Source organism: Rhinolophus hipposideros (assembly GCF_964194185.1).
Source record: "Rhinolophus hipposideros genome assembly, chromosome: 5".
In the NCBI taxonomy this organism is placed as follows: domain Eukaryota; kingdom Metazoa; phylum Chordata; class Mammalia; order Chiroptera; family Rhinolophidae; genus Rhinolophus; species Rhinolophus hipposideros.
Window position 1 is genome coordinate 61,068,039 of NC_138051.1, and position 23,011 is coordinate 61,091,049.

At 39.1% G+C, this 23,011-nt stretch overlaps 1 protein-coding gene and 1 pseudogene across 8 annotated transcripts in view; one reads left to right on the forward strand and one right to left on the reverse strand.

The window, feature by feature from the left end:
• The window catches only part of TRIM9 (tripartite motif containing 9), a 100,678-nt gene that overhangs the window by 52,561 nt on the left and 25,106 nt on the right, over nt 1-23,011 (reverse strand). The gene's annotated exons all lie outside the window — the stretch shown is intronic.
• On the forward strand, nt 14,596-14,988 carry LOC308497971 (large ribosomal subunit protein eL31-like; annotated as a pseudogene). The gene has a single exon. The product of its transcript is annotated as a large ribosomal subunit protein eL31-like (transcript).

Below are 23,011 nucleotides of genomic sequence, written 5' to 3' on the forward strand. Positions count from 1 at the left end.
AGAGACAAAGAACTCTGCCTCCTCCTTCCCTCCTCTCCTGCATTTCCGCTCCAACTTCCACCAGGACTGGCTCCTCTCACCTCCCAAAGGACAGCATGTTATAAGAGATGGGGAGTTCAATCTGGGAGAGCCCATGGAGGCTATTTCAGAACCTATTATTATTTAGGCTCAGCAAATGGGAAATGGAATTAAATGCATCCTAACCAACTCCTCACTGGCTCGTGCATCCGAGCATGTCCAGACAGAAGACAGGTTTCCTTTCCTTTCCCTGCCATGAACATTATTCATGTTGTCATTCCCCCCATGCCTGCACCCCCTAATGTACTACGACTATTGGATGGAGACAAACTGGGGCAAACGAAAGGAGGCTTCCTGGCTGTCTGGGATCTGAAGTTACAGGCACAACTTTGCTGCCTCCCATGGCAGCTCTGTCACAGTGCATGCTGCTCAAGACTGCATTCCATCCCACCTCTTTCTCAAGGTCAACACAGCACAGGAGCAAAGTGACAACCCATGCAATGTGATTCTGAAGGAAGGCCCTCCCCGACCCCACCCCCACCCCCAGGAGAATAACAATTTTTCTTGAAGAAATACCGATGTTTGAGTCTCACTACAATTACTGACGTTATATAATTAAAAAGTAAAAGCAAGAAATTCTAATAGTTACAATATACTGGCCATTTCTCATCAGCCAGGAACTCGGATGGGCGTTTTTAATGTGTCTCCTATTGAATCCCAATCACCACCTGCCACTGTGCAGCGGCTCAGGGAGGATACACGTGAGTTCAGGTTTGATCACTCACATACGGAAGAGCCAGGACACAACTCTTTGTCTGACTCCAAAGTCATGCTCTCCGTTTTAGCCTCCCGAAGAAGAGAACTCTTCCCCCACCCATGCAGGAAGGAACGAAAACAACCTATGGGAAGAGCATGTAAAACCAAAGGTGAACTGATGAGGAGATTATGATTGATTATGAGGGAATTTGATTATGCTTAACAATTAGACAATAGGTAAACCATAGCATGGCTAGTTAACCTATGCACTGTTCATCTTCTTTTTGCTGCATAAAGTTTTTTGGTGAATTTGAAAAGGATCCCTGTCAAAGAGAGGGGTCTCTTGGGAGAGGACAAGAAGCTTTGGATTGGGGTCCAGTGCTGGCTTTATCACCTACTGACCTGAGATGAGACCCTGGTCAGAAACTTGGCTGAATGTGGAACGAGATGAAAGAATGAGAATTCACTGAGTGGCCAGTACTTGGGGAACCTTCAAGTTGACCTGCCCAATGGCCTGATTCTCTTTCTAGCTAAAATTCTCCTTCTTCCTGCCCTGCCTGCACCCTTCCAGCCCGATGGAGCGATCGCTCCCTGATTTCTGTGGTGATCTAAGTTCCTGGATCTGCCCTAGCCCCAGCTCACTATAGTTAGATGGACAGGAGCCGCAGAGGCTGGCCTGCCTGGTTATGCCACCCTGCTCTAAACCCGGCAGCAGGGTTGGGCTGTGAATAGGTGTGATCAGCAAACTGAGTAGCTGAGCCTAGAAACTGAAATTCACTCTAGGGGGGGTAAGTGTGTGTGAGTGTGTGCGTGTGTGTGTGTGTGAACATGTGAGTGCATATAAGGCTCTGTGTGTGCGTGTGTGTGAAAGTGTATGTCTGATTGTATGTGTATATATGTGTGCGAGTGTGAGTGTGGGGATAGTGTAAGAGTATGTGAGAACACGTGAATGTGTGCATATGAGATTTCTCATCAGTGGTGTATTGGGAGGCTCCTGGCTTTGGGTAAGCCTAGTGTCAGAGGAGTTTTACAGGTAGGGATTTGGTCCACTAAACTGCTGCTTACTTCTCATTGGTTGTGACAAAGATTCTCTCTGTGGCTAGACTCTAGCTAGGCTCCTCTGAGCTGTCTTCTCAAGTAGGCCTCAACTTTGGCCTATAAAGATTTGAATAAAACATTAACATAGTGGCTACCAACTCAAGACCACATCCTTAGGATGATACCAGCCCCCATTAAAGGGTCTGTCTGACAAAGTCAAGGCTGCCGAAAGAGTTTACTGTTGTTCTAGCCATCACGTAGAGAAAGCACCCCTGTCTTCCCGTCTCTGTGGGAGAGAATTCTAACCTTGATAAGCGATCAGTGCCACTTAGCAAACCTGGATGAGTGTCACGTGGGCCAACCGCTCCTTCCCACTTCTCTGACTCTGCTGAGTTCCTGCCCTCCCCCTCCCTACTCCATTCTCCCTTTAAAATGCCCAGTCACCTCTGCACAAATTGAAGTTGAGCTCAGTTCATGCTGGACTCTTTTCCCTACTGCAATAGTATATTACTAATTCAAATCTGTTCTTATCACTGTAGCTAGTATCTGGCTTGGTTTATCTTTGACAGTGGCGAACCCTGGCTCTGACCTAGGGAGAGCTGGGGCAATCCCTGGGCAATGAGCTGCCCTTCAGCAGGCCCAGGCTAACATTAAGGATAAGTGAGGAAGCACGTCCCCAGCAGGTCTAAGTTTCCCCGCTGAAGCTGGCACATCTCTCGTACATGAAACAAATCGCAGCATTTCTGTCGTGAACTTGACCCTGTAACTTATGAAGAGGCCAGAAAGGACGACCTTATGCGCTTTTAATCTAATCAAATACAATGTCACCTATAATCCCCTTTCCCACTCCGCAGTGCCAGACCTACATACACAAGCACACAAACATTCACACCCAAAGTTAATGCATAATGCCATTTACCTCCTTTTTTAAACAAATAACAATTCACACATTCAGTTTCAGTCACTCTTTAAACCATAACGTGTACCAGAAATGCCATTATATCATCAGAAGCAAATGAATGAGACAGATGGGGCAATGGCACCAACGTAGCATTGGGGTTAAGAGGACAGACTTGAAGGTCAGATGGACTTAGGTTTAAATTCTAGCCTTTGACTAGCTGTGTGACCATGGACACATCACCTAACTGTAGTGGATACTGAGATGCTCTGTCCAGATCGATCCCCTTTTAAAGGCCAATGCATCCCTCTTCTGGCTGCTGGGAATATCGCTGTTGATAGATTACACTAGGAATTGCTCTTGCCAACAGGGAACTGCCTTGCTCAAGGCTATGCCCTCTTCTGGGTGTCCCATGAGTGACTGCTGGGGCCCCACTGCCTTGATTTGAAGATTATATGAAATCACATATATATATATATATATATATATATATGTATATATATATATATGTGTGTGTATATATATATACATACATATATATACATATATATATATACATATATATATATATATATATATATATAATGTTCTATATAACACCTGGCATATTGTAAACATTTAATGAATAATATTATTTTATAATAAAAGTTGTGTTAAAAGATACACATACATCTTTAAAGCACTCTGTCACACCACATGTCTTAGTTTGGGGTTTGCTCAATTACAGTTACTCAGTGTGGTAGATTGTAGTATTGTTTACAACCATTTGCTCCCTCTCCATTTTTGCCAGGGTCTCCTGCAGACAGAGTGTGTATCCCTGCCCCATTGTCACCCTTGGTCATGTGATTTGCTTTGGCCTAAAACGTCACTGTGATTTTCTGCCAGATCTTTTGCTCTTCCTCTTTGTCACATGAATCTGGTGGTGTGTTGATAAACTGCTATCAAAAAACAAGATAAACTGGCTCTCTGATTTATAGTGTTTACCAATTTCCATGCTGTAAATACATAGCTGATTTTAGGCTATCAAAATAACATTACCAAACATGGAGTCAGGAAGACATGCGCACCATCCGCTCTTTTGATGAGCTGGTATGAGCCAGGTCAGCATATCCCAAACAGAGTCTGTGAGCCTCAGAAAGAAGACATGTGGAACAGAACTTCAGACTACCTCCTATGACATTAATATAAATAAGAAATAAATCTTTGTTTCACAAGCCACTGGGATTTTGGGGGTTGCTATGCAGCAAAACTGACTAATACAGATGACAATGATAATTTTTCCCTTCATGATTTATTAATTTAATCAGTATTCATGGGGTTTCTCTAATGAAGCAGAAGAAGACTAGAATATTCAAACCAGTAACAGAAATGCAGCTTCTCTACCACTCAGGGACAATGTAGCCAGTTTGGGACAGAGTTTGAATTCCAGAGACACTCTCATGAGTTTTTTCAAGTTCTTCAAATTTAAGATATTTCTCTGTCTTAGACAGGAAACTTCGAAACTGGAGATGCAAAGCAACATGGAGGATTTTTTCAGCAATGAGATAGAGGAGCCACTTTTCGCCTCATAGCACAGAAAAAAAAAATTTGTTAAAAACCTGTTCCCTCACTCAATGTTCATAGTTTCTTCGGAGAAAATTGATTTGCCATGTCCCTATGGCTTTAGCTTAGAGTGCTGGAGGCTGTAAAAGCATTCATGCAGCAGTTGTGATTGAAGGCATGAAACTTTAATAGAGCGGCAGGCATACAGGCTGTAAGGTCAACACGACTCGGCCCAAGGCTCTGTCAGAGAGCATGCCTTTCTGTGGATACTCTAAATCACGCTATGTGTGTTGTTAGGCAGTTACTAAGTACTTACAGCTGAGGATCAAAAAAATGCCTTCCTTGGGCTAAGCCTTGGTGTAAATATTGGATTTCACATCCTGGAGATGGACTACAAGATTGATCTCCTTGGTGCAAATGCTGTCTTTTCTCTGGAGAATTCTAGGGCCCCAACCAGCAGGCTTTGAATCCCTTTCTAGAAAACTGTGTTCTTTACTGACCCTCTGGCGGCCTTCACGTCCATACTTCACGGTCCACCATGTTCTTCCAGGTGGTATAGCATTCTGTTTTGTCTGCTACTGCCAGGAAACAGTTTTAAGTAAACAGATTTGAGATCCATAAATTTTCATTTCTCTACAGTATGTAATTGCCTCACCTAGAAACTCTCAGTTGTATAAACAAGAGCTTTTCGCTCAATAATTAAAAACATGCTCTTAGAAATACATGTGATAAAGTGAAAAAACAAAACAAACAAACAAAAAACCCCCACTGAACTATCTTTCATATAGAAATGCTTTTACTGTGCTCTTTCGGAGCATGTGGTGTTAAGTGCTAAATCAAAGATGACTTCTTACTCATCCCCTCAGATTTCCAGTGACAAGAACTAAATAGCTAGTGGGAGTAAGACTTTCCATTTGTTTTAAGAAATAACTTCTTACCCCTTAATGCAAAAGCAGAAAGTGCCCATTTCAGAAAAATCAGAAAATAAAAAGACTTAAAAGAAGAAGAAAATAAAACCCTCAGTCTCACCAGATTCACACTATTAACAACCTTGATAATGAACCCTTGAAATCTGGTATAAATTCATAGGCAGATATGTATGTCTTTATATAATGTATATCAACAAAACGGAGATCATGTTATATACCCATTGCTTTCTTAAAACCCATCTTTTCACTTAAGATGCTATAAATATTTTTCCATCTGGCTAAATATGCAAATATGAGCTCTGACAATTAAGTTCGCAAACTTGTTTTCAACGATGTTGCTAACCTTTTTTGATGTCAGAGGGATTATTCATTATGAATTTGTACCAACATGGACAGTTAATCAAGTTTACTACTTAGAAGAGCCGAAAAGGCTGTGTGAAAAAGTTAGACAACCTGAACTTTTCGCCAACAATTCATGGCTCTTGCATCACGACAATGCACCAGCTCACACGGCACGGTCTGTGAGGGAGTTTTTAGCCAGTAAACAAATAACTGTATCGGAACACTGTCACTACTCTCCTCATCTGGTCCCCAAAGACTTCTTTCTTTATCCAAAGATAAAGGAAATATTGAAAGGAAGACATCTTGATGACATTCAAGACATCAAGGGTAATACGACAGCTCTGATGGTCATTCCAGAAAAAGAATTCCACAATTGCTTTGAAGGGTGGACTAGGCACTGGCGTCAGTGCATAGCTTCCCAAGGGGAGTATTTTAAAGGTGACTGTAGCGATATATAGCACTTTTTCTAGGATGAGTTCACATACTTAATTGCCAGACTTCATACTAGTACTCCCTAGATAATACTGATAAAAAGTGGTAGGCTACTTGCAATGTTTTACACATATTAACTCATCTTTTCCTACAAAATAAACCAACAAAGATGGATACTATTATTATTCAAATTTTTATAGATGATAGAATGAAGCCAAGGGAAGTTAAGTGGTCAGAAGTCATAAAGCTGTTAAAAGGCAGAGCAGGGATTCAAACCTAGGAAGTCTGTGGCCAGAATCTGTGCCACTGAGTGCTAAACTGTAGAGTAACCTACTGTGTAGGGGCATCATAACTTATTTAACTAACCTCCTATTTCAGGACATTTAGTTTGCGTCCATCTTGTTGCAAAGAGCTGAAATGAAATTTACATAGTAAGTATCTGAATACAGTCTTAATTATTTTCACTTCCAGAAGTGAAATTTCTTGATCAACAAACTCTAAATTTAGAGGGTTTTTAAGATCATGTCATCAAAATGTCTCTGTGAGTGGTCATTCAATTTATAAGGTCATGAGAGTAACACTTGCCTGTATATCTCACTCCAAATATTATGATTTGTATTTGTATTTGTAATCTGATAGGCAAAAAATGGAATCTCATTTTTCAAATCTGCATTTTAAAATTACGAGGGTGCTTTTTTTTTGTTTTGTTTTGTTTTAAGCTTCTTACCGATCGTTTTTCCTAGTTAAGCGTAAATTCTTGCATTATTTGTAAAGCACTTGGAAGAGGTCTTAGCTCATGGTGTCTGTTAAACAAATTAGTTTCTTCCCACCGCTGATAACTATCTGTGGACAAGGCTGGCTTCAACACCGTGTGTCTGTTACCAAGAAAGCCTTAGGGCCCTGAAACTGGAAGATTCAGGTGGTCTGTTGGAGAGAAAGTGGAAAGTCATGGATTACTAGTTTTAGTAGATTATGGTCACATGTCTGGGTCACAAAAAATCTCTACTCTTTAGAATTTACAATATAATCATTATTTTGTGGACAGATACATGTACATGATAGTTTCTGGTAAATATTCAATGGGTGTAAGAGAAGAATATATTCTCTTATAGGAGAGGAGACAGATAATATAAAAATAATATTCAGAATATAAACTTTTAAAATATATTTGTAAACATAAACATAATTGAACTTGTTAATTGGGTTATTCAGAAACCCAGTATTCTTGTTTATTACTTGTCTACTTGACTTATAAAATTCTAAAATAAACAGGTGATTCAATTTCTCACAGGATTGTGCTTTGATCATGTTCTTTATTTCTAGGAGGTTTTGCTTTATGTAATATGGCTTCATTGTTTGGTATACCTTCTTTGTGCATTCATTATACCTTTAACATTAAATAATATCCTTCTGTGTTTCACTTAGTTCTTTTGGCCTTGAACTCCATTTCACTTGATACTATTATACATACCTACCTCTACCTCTACCTCTACCTCTACCTCTACCTCTACCTCTACCTCTACCTCTACCTCTACCATCTCTTTCTCTTTCTCTCGCTAGCATAGCTTTGCTCATCTTTTTTTTAAAAAAAAAACAACTATTTTTTTAACTCAATATGTTGGTTTTTCCCTTTGTCATAGGAAAATTTGGGCTATTTACATTTATTGTGTTAATTGACATAGTTTTATTCCATCAATATTGTTTATATATCTATTTGTTATAATCCATTTTTCTTGTTTTTTAAAATTCTGTGCCTTTATCACAGTTTTAATATCTTAATCCCACTCAACAATTTATTTGGATGTTTTGCTATACCTTTCTATTTTGCAAACTGTTACCTTCCCCCTCTTTCTTCACATGTAAATTTACATTTGTCCATTACTAAGTCAAAGTTAACTAATAATTTTGATCCTCCTATTTCATTATGTTCCCCAAAATGCTTCACTTAATCTTTGGTATCTCTTGTAAATTTAGAAATACCATTCTAAATAACCCCTGGATCAAATGTAAATTAAACCTAAGTTTGTAAATTATCTAGATATCAGTGAGGAGAAACAGCTTATGAAAATATGTTGCTTTTTAAAATATGATATTTAGGCTAGCTAGGAAACCCAAATACTCTTTATAACATTGTTCCCACTAGAAATGTTCTTAGATGAAACTTGAAAAGCCAGGAACCTTTCCCTTCTCCCTATCCTGCACCCTCTAGACTTGGAATACAACCCTCCCACCTCTCATAACTTTCAAAGCTGAATCTCAGTGGTGACCAGATCACAAAAGAAAGAGGTGGCTTTTTTATGCACTTAAGTGCTTACATCTAGGCTCTGGCAGACTGTTCTTATGTTCTGAACATTTAGTAATTTCAGAGTGTCTTTTTTCCCCCAGTATTAAGTTATGAGATTCATGGCAAGATATAGTGGTCTCTCTCTCTTCTAAAAATATTTTTCATAACATCAAAGAATAAATCGTAGAAAATCTGAGAGTGAAGTCACAAGTTTCCTTTAAACTTTACTGGGAGGCAAATACAACTGGTGGCATTATCATCCATTCTTCAGCCTTCAAGATACCTTGGGAGGGATAAAAGCCCCATCTTCTGCTCTCCCTTTGAGCTTTAGATGGAAAGCAAAATGGTCACAAAGAATAAAAAGAATCGGATCCACTGCAATCTGTGGACACATTTCAAGGTTGAGTGAAGGAACAAGAACTGGCTATTCAGCTATTTTCATACACATGAGGCATCTGACCTCCTGATAAACTAGCAATTCCATGGATTGAGCTGGCTCAACAGTCTTGTAGCTAATCACCAAGAGTGACACTTCCCCATCAGGCTGGAGTCAGTTACTGAATTTCAATGACGTCTTAAAAATTGGGATAGAGAATAGATTTTTGGTTTCCTCAGGTCAAGTGGCTATTGTTCATTTTAGAAGCCTAAATGAATGTGTGTTTCGGATACCGAAGTGTTCCTTTCCAACTTAAATCTGTTCTGGTCATCAGCTTATGGCTACCCTGAAAATTCTGCTTACTTGAACTTTTATGTATTTTAGAAAAGCTGCATTTTTTTTTAAAGGCATGGGCTCATTAAGTGGCTGTAAAATGTTAATCACAATAGCTCCATTTTAGTTTTTATCTCAGGACACTACTACAACACTGATGCAGAATGTCTGAAAGTAGCACAGCTTCTTTAAAACAAAGGGTACACAAGGAGAGACCACTACACACCTGCTAGACTGACAAGCCTGAGTATTGGTGAGGATGAGGAGAATCACACATTACTAGTGGGAGTTAAAATGGGAAAACCACTTGGGAAAACTGGTGGGTTCTAGTCAAGTTAAATATATACCTACCCTCCATGACAGCCTATGTCCACAAAAGGCTTGATAAAATGTTCATAGCAGCTTTATTTATAATAGCCCCAAGCTGGAAACAGCCCAAAGGTCTATGAACAATAACATGGATAAATAAATTGCATATATTCAAACAAGGGAGCACTACTTGGTGATAAAAAAGTATAATCTAATGATATATGCAAAACAAATGAATTTCAAAACATTATGGTGAGCAAAATAAGCCAGACCCAAAAAAGTACATATTGTATTTATGTAAAGATCAAGAACAGGCAGAACTAACTTACAATGATAGAAGTAAGAAAAATGGTGCCACGTGGAGGTGGGGAGATTGACTGGAAAGTGTTGAGAGGACATTCTCTGAGGTAGGGATATATTCTACATCTTAATCTGGTGGTAGTTACATATCTATATATACACATACATACATTTGTATGTAAAAGTTTATTGAACTGCAAACATAAGGTTTGTATGTTTTCCAGTAAATACTTATGCTTTTGAAAAAGGGATGTTTTTTCTAAGGATTAATATTCCTGATGTAATTATCTGTTTACTAAGAAGTCTATGCTATATAGAAAAAAAAATATTTTTTCAGATGTTCTTCTTTTTTCCAGTTGACCCTCTTATTTAAATGATACCCACAAAACCCTCAAGCACCAATAGAAATATTTCACTCAGGTTTTTTTTAAATATTTGATATTGGGAGCCCTCCACTCAGAGGCTTTGGATAAAGACAGTTACCTCTCATATCCTTCCTCTGGTCATGTTGTCATTTTTCTTCTGTTGCAGATACCCAGCAGCACCTGAAATCTAGTCACATGGCAACTGCTAACTCGGCTTTGTGTGCTCTTTCACAATAACATAATTTTAAATGTAAAGATGTGTCTGGCTGACAGTCCTTTAGAAGGAAATGGATGCCTAATTTGAAAAGTGGCAAAAAAAAAAAAAAAAGTGGCGATTCCTCAGAGGGAACAGGAATGACTGGGACCATGGAGTAAGAAATGGGATGACACACACCACCTCTGCCAATGCCTTTGCCCACCCTCAGAGATGTCCCATCCTGTAGGAAGGCACAAATACCACTAGGCTAATACTACACAGGTGCCTTCCTGGTCAACGCATGATGCCGTAAGTTTGTAGGAAGAAGAACTCGTGTGCAGATGTGCTTGGTTCCTTTACTTGGCCTATGAGTTTGAGAGGCATGTAATCTCTTTTATACTGATGATAAATTTACATATTCCTTCTCTGAGAGTCCTAATGAATATTAGGAAGTTAAATTATTCTTAATATGACTCTCCCTGCCAGTACCGTGTTTTCCCGAAAAAAAGACCTAGCCGGACAATCAGCTCTAAAGCGTCTTTTGGAGCAAAAATTAATAAGACCGGGTCTTATACAACATAATATAATGTAAGACGGGGTCTTTATATAACATAAGACCCGGTCTTTTAATATATATATATATATATATATATATATATATATATATATATATAATCTTATATTATAAAACCGAGTCTTATATTAATTTTTGCTCCAAAAGACTCATCAGAGCTGATTGTCCGGCTAGGTCTTATTTAGGGGAAACACGGTACTATGGTTTTAATTACTCTGAGAACAAAGTAACATACAATCTTATTATTCTAATATATGATCCTCTTCATTGGCAAAAGAGAAACTTTTTGAGATATCTTAAATAGTTTCTAAAACCTGTTTAGGTTCTGCCCTCTCCCCACCCCCCAATGGAAATGTTTTATTAGGATCCAGTATTTATGGGTCAAGTTCCAGCCAAAGTAAAATGAATAGCGATCATCAATATTATTCAGGAAAATGGATTTAAGCCACGTCACCCTTCCCCTCTGCATCTTTGTCAACCCATCTCCATGCAAGTGAATTGCAGTTCCAGCCTAGATAAATGGGAATGGTTTCCATGACAACAGATTTTTGCTCTGCTAGTTAGAAACTGAGATTTGACTCCCACAGAAATAAATCTCACCATGGGAGTGGGTTGATTTTTGTAAATGACTAAATAACTGTGCAATCATCTCCAAAGAAAAGCCTGTTATAAGCTTGCACGAGCAAGGGTGGGTGATGCGAGGTGACTGCTGAATCTGCCGCTAATATCACACAGACAGAGCGATGTGCAGGGAATTGTCTGTTTTGAGCAGCAGCTTGCTCTGCTCTGCACCCACCAAGTGTGGGCTACACAGCCTGGCCCTCCTATGAATTTCAATGATGTTTTATTCCGAGGTGGAGGGAATAGATTTTAGAGCACCTCATCGCAAATGGCAAGTGTTCACCCTCAAATGTCTTTCCTCTGATTTCCAGAAACTATTAGTGCCTTGGAAAGGTATGCAGTATGGTATGAATTTTATTGTTTATTAGCTATTTCTCTGTTAAACTGGGGCTGATATTGTACTTCTTTACCATTATTTCCCCCCTCTTAGTAATCTGTCTTATTTTGTTACTTAAAAATTATATAGAAACATTTTCAGGTTCTTAAATTTTCATTTTAAAACCTAACATGGTGTTGTTTCAAATAATGCTTTATAAACATATTTTCCTAATCACATTTATACAAATCATCATGGTTAATTCCAATTTGTAAGAAAAACATTGCTAGCAATCTAGTGGTAGATAATTAACAAAATAAATTCCGTCAGTTCCGTTCCTGAATCCATTAAGCCATGTTTCCTTCTGAACAGTGGTTCTCACTGCTGAAACAGGAAGTTCTGTGAGAGTGAGGTTGTGTCCTGAGCAGATACCTGAGGAAGGAAATGAATGTGTAGCTTTGAATAACGATGCAAATATTCAAAATGGGACGAGGACCCTTTGCAAAGTGCAAACTCCGTAGCTCCATCAACTCCTTCCCACCCCCAGCTTGTGGTGTATCATGCTAAGTGAGCTGGTTTCCCTCAGGTCACCGCCTGTCATTGTCGCCACCCAGCAAAAGATAATTATGGCCAAATCTGCTAAAGTGTTCATCTTGTGTTGTGCATCTTCCTTGTCCCCTCAGCCTGTCCCCTGATGCCAACTCTCTTCCTTCTTTGTCTCAAAGCTTAGGAGTGACCTGATACCAGCCACTTAAGAATGATCTCCCAACTACCCCATCCATTATCCTTCCATTGAAATTCATTCACATTAAATTTTTTCTAAACCCAAAACTTCCCTTTTAAATCTTTTATTTCTAGTTGTCAAACAAAAGATTTTGTAGCTAAGGGAATTTTTGGTAATGTGGAAAAAAGTGGGAATAATTTTGGTGAGGAAAGGGGACCTTAAAATTATGTTAGTTTTACTTTGCTGGCCACAAAGGCAAACTGATTTATCTTTTTAGGATGAAGTTTCTCTTCTTCTATCCCTCCCATTGGGTATCTTCCTCCATAGGGTAAGAGCGGCTCTCCGAGGCCAGTGGAGGCCTAGTCCTATTGGCAGGTGGGGGTGAAGGAATTACTCTGCTAATGACACTAGCTAATGAGTACGTAGGACAAAACAGATTTTGTTTTAATATAAACTAGAACTTTCAGCTCACAGAGCTATCACGAGGTATTATGGGCTACCTGGAGAGGGGCTGAGTTACCTGACCCTGGAAGTTAGGCAAAGGATGTCAAGCTTATATTGGAACATTGTAGAGGGGATTCAAGACCTAATTGGTCTGGGTTACCTGGAAGTTCCCTTCCAACTAGATGTCCTGTGATTCAAGGAGCATTGTAACATAAATTCCCATTAGAATAGAGGACATGTGATGTTATTGCCAGTAATGTTGTGGCATTGTTTGTCTTACCTCAAACACCTTCATTAAAAATAACAGATCTAGTAATACAAATATTTGTTAGCAAGAGAATAGTGACTGGCCCTAATAAGACCCTTCTAGTGAGCTTCATTATAACAAATAGGTCTATTACCTGGAATAAATAATTTTTCTTTTATCTTTCTTTGGTTATCAAAGACAGACCCCAATTCAAGAGTGAAGAAGCAACAATATGCACAAGGACACATGTTCACGAATTATTTGTAGTGGTGAAAAAAAACCCTGGAACCAACCTCAATGTCCATCAACAGAAGCGAAGATAAGTCTGGGAATACCACCCAGCAGTTACAATGAAGGAACCAGAGCAACATACCTTAACATAATGTAACAGTCTTGGAAATATAATTTTCTTTGGAAAACAAATTGCAATATAATAGAGAGGTTAAAAATTCAGGCTTTGACTCAGGGTTTTTTGAAAATTAATTTGGGGAACTTATTCAATAATGTTGTAAAGATTTTGTTGGGTATCCGATGGACATGCGTCCTATTTGGGAGACCACCTCAGAGATAATGTGGATGCCTGATCATGGCACTGTACACCAGAAGCTAAACATTAATGAATGCCAACTATAATTTTATATGTATAATGTGATGGCTCGGTGTGAGGTCGGAGGGATAATGGAAGGGGGTAGGGGGGTTCACAGTGTGAGGGATATAAATGATGAACGTCTAAGTATTACCTTGTCTTGTACACCTGAAACTAATAAAAAAAAATCAAAAAAAAATTCAGGCTTTGAAATGATAACATTTTAGAAATGGAGGATAGTTTAGTGGTTCCAGGGGTTGGGAGTAAATGGGGTTGGAGGTGGGGGGAATGAAATTCAGCAGTCACCTCGCATCACCCACCCTTGCTCGTGCAAGCTCATAACAGGCTTTTCTTTGGAGATGATCGCACGGTTATTTAGTCATTTACAAAGGCAACATGGGGGATCTTTGCAGGGTGGACCTACTGATCATCTTGACTGTGGAGAAGTCTGTATAAACTTACATAAATGCTAAAATTGTACAGAACACACACTCACACACACAAATGAGTAAAGTAAAATCAGGAGATCCGAATAAAAGCAGTGGATTGTAGCAATGTCACATATCAATGTGATGTTGTGACACTGTACTATTACATAGCTGTGTAAAATGTTACCACTGGGGAAACTGGGGAAAAGCATAGAAAGGATGTCTCTATATTATTTTTCACAACTGCATCTGAATCTATAGTCATCTCAATTAAAAAACAAAGGAAACATCATTGCAAATGTGAAAAACCTGGAAAATATTCTTGGTCTTCTTTTCTCTGATAGAAGCTTAAAATTTTTTTTCATTCTCACAGAAAAAAACAATCTGATTTTCATTAAGAAAATTACTTTGAAAGCCATGGGAAAACATTCAGACTTTGGAACCAGACTGACTGGGATTGAATCCTGGCTCTCTCACTTATTATCTGTGACATCTTGGACAATTAAAAACGCTGAACCCACAATAACTCACGCTCTTCCTTTCCAACTTAGGCTTGGCAGAATGGTTCCCACAAAGAAGGGTGGAGAGAAGGGCCGCTTCGCCCTCAGTGAGGTAATGACCAGAGCATACACCATTGGCATTCACAAGCACATCCATGGGGTGGGTTTCAAGAAGCGTGCCCCTCAGGCACTTAAAGAGATTGGAAATTTGTCCTGAAGAAGATGGGAACTCCAGATGTGCTCATTGACGCCAGACTCAACAAAGCTGTCTGGGCCAAAGGAAGAACGCATGTCTAATACCGCATCCAGGTGTGGCTGTCCAGAAGGCATAACGAGGATGAAGATTCACCAAATAAACTCTGTACGTTGGTTACCTATGTACCTGTCACCACTTTTAAAAATCTACACAGTTATTGTGGATGAGAACTAACCGTTGACTGTCGAACAAAATTATAAAACTGCCTTAAAAAAGACAAAATAAAAAAACAACTCTCAGCCTTGGTTTCTTTTTTAGTAAAATGAGATAACAATAGCTGTTCACATCATTGAAGTGTGGTAACGGCTACCTGGCTCAATATAGGTAGGTACAATGTTTACAACAGTGCTAGCACACCAGTAGATTGTTGGCTCTTATTATATAAACACTATGATACCACTGATATGAAGTTTGAGAAAAGGAGATACTAGAATAGGGATCCATATGTGTAGAGTAAGGCTATGAAGAAATGCATGGAGGTGATACATACAAATGCAGGATGTAATTAACTCTGGTAATGGGGAAGGGAATGTTGCTGGGGAGGGGCACAGAGGGAGCATCATCATTTGTCTGCATATTGTGCTATTTCTCAAGTCCTGTAGCTCAAATGTCACCTCCCGTGAGATGCTGTCCTTGACTGGCCCGCCCCAAAGAGGACCATCTGTCACCACCCGGACAGCACCTTCATCTACTTCTGCGGCAGCACTCATTCTTTCATTCTTTGCCACTGGAGCTCTTGGATGGCCAATACTGGTGCATTAAGCAATGGCTAACTATTGAGGAATGAAGACAATGCATAGAAAACCATCCTGTAGGATGATGGAATCATGAGGCTGATTTGTTACCAGGTGTTGCAAAGTGAGGAAGCAAGAGAGGACAATTAAGCGTCTGCAGCAAGTTATTTGATTGGTAACTAGTTAAATTATTCATGATGTAACTAACAGGGATAAGACACTGGCCCAGGCCTTGCTGTACAAAGACAAACAAAGTAAGGGACATATGTTCTAGTACAGGAAAGACTCACACATATCATATATATCTGGTAAGAAAAACAGCCAAGGAAGGGTAACAACCAAATGCGATGTATGGGCTAATCTGAGAGATTCTTTTTACTTTTCCAAGTAAAAATAATGCAACACATCTCAGAGAACAAGAATAAAACTTTCAATGGAAATATATAGCTTTTAACAAAAGTTTATATTTAATTCTAATTTTAAGAAACACCTACAAGAACAATCTATTTTAAGCATATATATTCTTATATCATTGATTCTTTTTAAAATATCCCCTTAGCAAATCTTATCAATGTGCAGCACATGCCCTCATTCAGGCACTGAAGGGTAACATTTTCCTTCCTGACAATAGCTTGCTCCAAGATGTCATTTCCTAAATTTTACTCACGAAAGACTCTGTTAATGTTAGAATGATGAATATCTGGCGAAACCAAATTAAATCCCCCAACTGTTTTGCTGTGCAGTTTTCAGGGTTAAATGGTTGTCTAGCAACTTAGGGAAGAATCATTGCACGGGTAATCCCTTCCTTATGAATGTTTAACTGTATATCTGACTATCACGCTGACTGAATATCACGTAGCTGTCCCCGAAGGCCAGTCTTGAGAATTCTCATCTCACGAACCTTGCAGCCAGGAGCCATATTCAGTGTGACAATCTAGGAAGAGAGCTACCAACCGATTCCCCAGTGAGTGTGCTATCGGCATGCTGATTACTCGGCATCTTCACATGTACTTTCAAGAGCTCTTGTTAGTAGACACTGCTAAGAAAGTTCATGCATTTGTCTGTCTGCCTGCCTGTCCATCCATTAAGTCCTTCTGTTGAGCATGTCCTATGTAAAAATTATTGGTTTGTTAGCAGGGATACGCAGAACAACATGACCTAGACTCTGCCTTCAAGAAACTAGTGATCCAGGAGAGCGCAGGCATGCAAACTGTTAAATAAACGCATAAGTGTTCCAGTGCCATGAGTGGTATGTGTACGGGGGACTGAGGGGTTAACAGAAGGAAGCACCCAGTTCTACTTTGCGGTGGGTGTGGGTTGAGAGAAGCCTCAGAAGAGGAGAAGGAGGAGGAGAAGCTCGAGAGTTGCAGGGAAGAATTGTTCCCAGAAGAAGGAATGTAGCAAACGTGGGCATGGAGATTAGGATGGGCCTGGCTTGGTCAGGAACGGTGACAGTTCAGCATGGCTGCAGTAGGGCAATGAGGGGACATGGTCCAGAGATTTCCTGATGTGTTCTCTGTTTCCTGTAATAACAGTGATGTAGCCATCACTGATCAAGCTCTTGCTAAATTTCTTAAATTAGCAGGCACAGGCATTACGCTTGGCTTTATTCTCTGGCTTTCAGAAAAGATCTGAACTGCCATCTCATTAGTAGTACAATTTACCTTGTACGCAGGGACATGCGACACAAGATCCAGTGATACCACTTTAAAATCCCTCATAGAGTCCTGTTTACCCTGAAGTTTCAATCCTTTGACATATCATCATTAAGGCAGCACTACACTATTTTAAAAAGCCTCAGAGATGATTGATTTTGGCAAGAACAATCAACAAATTCAAAAGCAAAAGGCTGGGTTCGATCCTGAATGCACAAATTGAAAGTCATTACAGCTGAGTCTTATTTGCATGAACGTAGTTTAGTGTAAGCACCATGATGGACTTCTATTCTTTCTTCAAGACTGAAAACATTACACTGGGTCTCACTGTGACTTGCAGTACTGTGAATACCTCTTGGCAGCTAGAATCTGTACACACAGTGCAGTTCTGCCCCTTCTATTTCTCCCAGACACATGCATTACAGTGCTGCTACTACTGGTCAGAGCAACTTGGAAATGGCCTACACAAAGAATTACCGCCCATTTGCTTTGTCATTCACTCATTCAACACCCCCCGCCCACCCCATACACACGCAATAAGCATCTACTCCGGGGTAGACAGTGTTCCATGCATGGAAAACAGGGTAGTGAACAAAATGAGCCTCTGTCGTCACATAGCTAACATTTTGCTAGGAGGCAAAAGAACAAAGATGTATTTATAGCTAGATATAGATATAATGTATGACACTATCTATATATGTCACATTATATAGATAGATATGTCTATCTAGATATCTATCTATATAGCTGTCTATCCATAATGTCAGGTAGTGATAACTGCCTTGAACAAAAGTAGAGAGGGTAAAGGCAGAGGGAGAGAAAGTGAGTGTGTGCATGGGCACCCTAGCTAGTGCGGGGTCACAGGGAAGGCCCTTCTCAGAGAGTAACTTTTACACAGAGAAGCAAGGAAGCAAATCATGTGACTATCTGGGAGAAAACCAATCTAAGCAAAGGAATGCACTTGGTATGTGTGAGAAGCAGCAAAAAGATATATCCAGGATATGGTTGTGCCTGGAGAGAGGTGTGGGTGGGTCAAGAATGTAGGAAAGGGTGAAGGGCTAGGTCATGTATGGTTTTGTAGGTAAGGAATTTTGGAAGTAATTGATGGGAAGCCATTGGACAGATTTATATGATCTGATTTATCAGTTATATAAAAGAATTATTATAACCATATAACCACATAAAACCCTCCCTGCAGAAGATTGTATTCTCCCAAAATGGCCATATCTAGATACTTATCTTGTCCTAGAAGTGCTTCTAACAATGTGATATGCCAAAGAAGGGTTCTATGTTCCCTCTCTTTTAATGTGGAGAGGAGCTTGGAATTGTTCCAACCGATGGAGCATGACAGAAGTGACCTTAGGTGCCTTCCAAGGCTAGGTAGCAAAAAGCATAAAGTTTCCGCCTGGCTTCCAGTCTGTCTCTGTCTCTATCTCTGCCGCTCTCCCTCTTTGTCTCCCTCCCTATTTTTCTCCATGACCACCATTGGAACCCAGCTGCCAGCTTGTGAGGAAGCTCAGCACTTGGAGAGGCTGACATTCAGAGGAACTGAGGCTTCCTGCAAACAGCACCAATTTGCCAGCTGTTTGAGTGAGGCTCCTTGGAAATGGATCCTACAATTCAGCCTTCTTCTCCAAGGCTTCAGATGCCTTTGGCAGCAGTTCATATCTGATTGCAACCTCATGAACCACCAGGCCAAGGAGTGCCTGATTCTTAACCCACAGAAACTGTAAGAGATAATGAATTCTTTTTAGTCTCTAGGTCATGTCTAAGAGCTAGACCATATAAAGCTTTGTATATCGTGGTATGGATCTTGGATTTAAGTCTAAGTGTGACGGGAAGTCATTGGAGAGTCTTTCGTAAGGAACTTCTATGCTCTGATTCACCAGTTACAAAAAGTATATATCATTGAAGCCAGATGACCACAGGAAAACCTCTTTATCCCTGAAAATTTTATCTACCTTTTTCCCTTTCTCCTACCTACTTATCTCATGTCTTCCATCCTGGCTCTCCCTTTAATGTCTCTCTCCCTCTCATTCTCTCCCCCCATTCGTCGTTGCTCCCTTCCTTCCTCTCAGCTGATCTGACTTCCTCCCTTCTTGGCCTACCCAAGGCCACTCAGAGGAGCTGTGACGCTCTGAGCCAAACTACCACCGTGAAGATGCATTCATGGAACTTGCTAGTGTGGATGTAATTAGCAGAGGAGTATACTGCAAATATTAGTTTGGTGCAAAAGTAATTGCAGTTTTTGAATTGATTTTAACCATTTAAACCGCAATTACTTTTGCACTGACCTATAGCTAAACCATCCCAAACTTGGATTGTTAGTGAGGTATTCAGGCTCCCCAAAGAAAAGGATTGAACCCTCTAGCAAACCATATTCAAAGTTTATATGACAGGCACAAGGATCCAGCTACTGAACTCTATTAATGTCCTTATCTGGCTTGTCATTAAATTAATTCTCTCAACACATATTTTTCCAATGGCAGAAAAAAGACCTTTAAATGTTGTAAAGCAAACGACCAATGCCCTAACACTTATGGAGCCCCTTTAAAAATAACAAAAAAAGCCAAAGTCCGTGAACAAGATCAGGAATCACTTTTTAGTTAAGAAGAACTCTTCAAAATCTTCGTAGCCCTGATGGTGTGTCTGCTGGAATTCCTCTTCTCCTGGAGATTAAATTTTATCACCAACAGCCTCATCCTTTAGCACTATTTATTTCTGGCTATCTATCATTGCTATTAGGAACATTTAATTTGTGTTTATTCCTTATGGATTTAATTTTCAATGGAAAGGAGACTGTGATTCTGATTGCCTGAAGCAACACACGTGATCTGACATATCACTCCTCAATGGTATGAGACCTTGATTTCAAAGTAGGAGTTTTGATGTAGGCACAGAGCTTGCCAGGATTCTATAACGTTTAGTTTAGCTGTTTCCACTATGGACTCAGACTTTCATTACTTAAGCAGATTCCTCTTAAGTCCTCACTCTTTACTTCAGACTTAGACATCATTGCCCATAAATCTCTACTTGTTGAGAGTTAGGGTTCAGCAGAGCATGCTACTTTCTTGGTACACCATATGTATGAGCCCCAAACCTTATTCCTGACATTGATGGAGAGAATTTATCATTTTACTCTCTTTAGAGTAAAAACAAAAGAAAACAAAACTCAGAATCAAAAAGAATCTTGAAAAGTGCCTTGCACAAAGCACTATCATTTCAGATATATGAAATGTTTTATTAATGATAAGATGAGCTTTATTTCAGGTACTCTCATAGTATTTATCAGAGATTCCCAAGATGAGTCAAGTTTCAAATGTCCATTTTCTACCAAGGTCCTGCGGGAAATCTGCTTCTTCCTGGTACTTGATTCTAAGGAACTACGTCTTTATGGAGTGGGTATCTTTGATTGGTGGGGAAGTGATGCAGAGTGCATACTGACAGTAGGGAATGCTTTAGTTCAAATGCAGAACAGTTAATTCAACATTCAGTTTGTAGTACGTATTTCACTTTCTTTGAGTATCTCAGACACAAAGCCTTAACTGTAAAATTGATCAGAACAGGTATTCTTCTGGATGGGAGGAGTTACCAAATATCACCCAAAGATAAAAACTATAAAATGTGAAGAAAAAGTTTATGGGCAAGGATGAATCTACAAGGGTCTGCTGTCTTAAAATCTTTACTCAAGAAAGTTGTCGATTTAATCAGCCACCATCTCCAAAGATAGATTGTCAACCTGAATTTTAAAAATTCATTATCTTAAAATGTAGTTATTGAAGTCCAGAGACTTTCACAGAATTAACTAATCTTTCTCTAGAAATCATTTTGACATCATTTTGAGAGTATGATTTATGACTCACACAGAAGACAAAGGATTGGATCTTCTTTATACTCATTTGGCTTATTACTTTGAAGTTATGATAAGTTATTTCATTAAGTCTAAATGCCATCAATTGTAAGAAGCACCATTATTTTCTGTTCCAATAAGAAGGGAAAGCACTGCCAATTAAACTATAAAACAATGTTTTGTTATCACATTGATTGTAAGACATATCCCGATTGCAGAGATCATAAAATGTAAAAAAAAAAAAAAAAAAATGTGTGTGGTAGGCAGAATAATGGTCCCTAGTCATGATCTCATCCTGGTCCCTGGAACCCATGGGTATGTTACATTACATGGCAAAAGGGAGTTAAAACTGCAGATAGAATTAAGGTTGCTAATCAGCAGACAGGGAGATTATCCTGGATTTTTTTTTTTTTTTTTTGAGATTATCCTGGATTTTAATCGCAATGTGCCCACAAGGGTCCTGAATGTGGAAAACAGGGCAGAAGAGTCAGAGGGAGATGTGATCACAGAAGAATGGTTGGAAAAGCAAACTTTCTGGCTTTGAAGATGGAGGAAGAGGCTATGAGTTTAAGAAATGTGGGAAGCCTCCAGAAGCTAGAAAAGACAAAGAAATGGATTCTCATTTAGAGCCTCCAGAAAGGAATGCAGCCCTGTTGACACCTTGACTTTAGCCTACAGAGAGACCTGTATCAGCCTTCTAACCTATAGAACAGTCAAAGATAATATATTTGTGTTGGTTCAAGCTACTAAGTTTGTATAATTTGTATGGTGGGATAGGAAGCTAATATAATGTACATCTTAGAATCCATGAATGCAATGTATTAATAATTTGCACAAATTTGAAATTATAATATTTATATTTTACTAGATATGTAAATTCATGAGAATTATTAAAATATTATTCATAAATAAACAATTTTAGACAATCCTGAAAAGATTAATTATGCACTCCTCTGCCATAGGAAACAACTTTCATTAGGATGTATAAATTCAGAAAAATATGTCCAAAAACCAACCTCACTACTCAACACTCCACTCAGATCTCTGATGCTTCCTTCACTTCTATTTATTACAGATATGGAAAAGCAAACCTTTACAATGGGACAAAAATTATGCCTATGCATTCATCATCCTTGATTCAGGATGAATTAATATCCAAAGTTAGAATATTTCAAAAGTATTAAAACCTGTCTAACTAGACCAGAAATTAGTTACCAGTGAATCTTTATCATGCAATGAAATAAAAAACATTAATTGATATTTATTTTCTTTAAAAAATATCAAATTCTTTGTGTTGGCCCTCAGTCCAGCACATAAATATATTAATTCTATACAAATGCATAGTTTGCAACTGTATGACCTAAATCCAAAGCTGAATTTCTAAAAACAAAACAAAAGAACTCATCGTGAAATAATCCCTAATGCCAAATATGCTATACTCAAGATCCCAGATCTCATAATCTCACAAATAAAACCTTGACATTAAACAAATGAGTCCAACATTTTTCAGGCAGTTTGGAAATGTCACCTCACACGTGCACAGCAAGCTATTCTTCAGAGGGCATAGTACTCTGAATACAAAATAGGTGACTCAGGCAATTGGTTTGGATCGACAGCTCAGCAAGCCATCAAAGAAAACCATTATTTTGTTATTCTTAGGCCATTATCCTTCCTTCCAGTTTCACAATTCTAGGATCTTCATTGCAGCTGGTCCAAGATCTTCATTTTTCTGGCAAATGGTTTTTTCTTTTTATTGCTTTGTTTCCTGTATCATTGCTGTCTTGTCATACATAATGCAATTTGCCCAAGCCTTTCCCTTATCTCCTTCATGCCAAAGGTCAGTGTTGGCTCATCTGAGCTTCTGCACATCAGATAAAAGAATGAATAAATGAACCCATCTCCCATTCATTAACAGAACCATTCTGGAGCCTTTTACTTTTTGGAGTATTCACTGATAA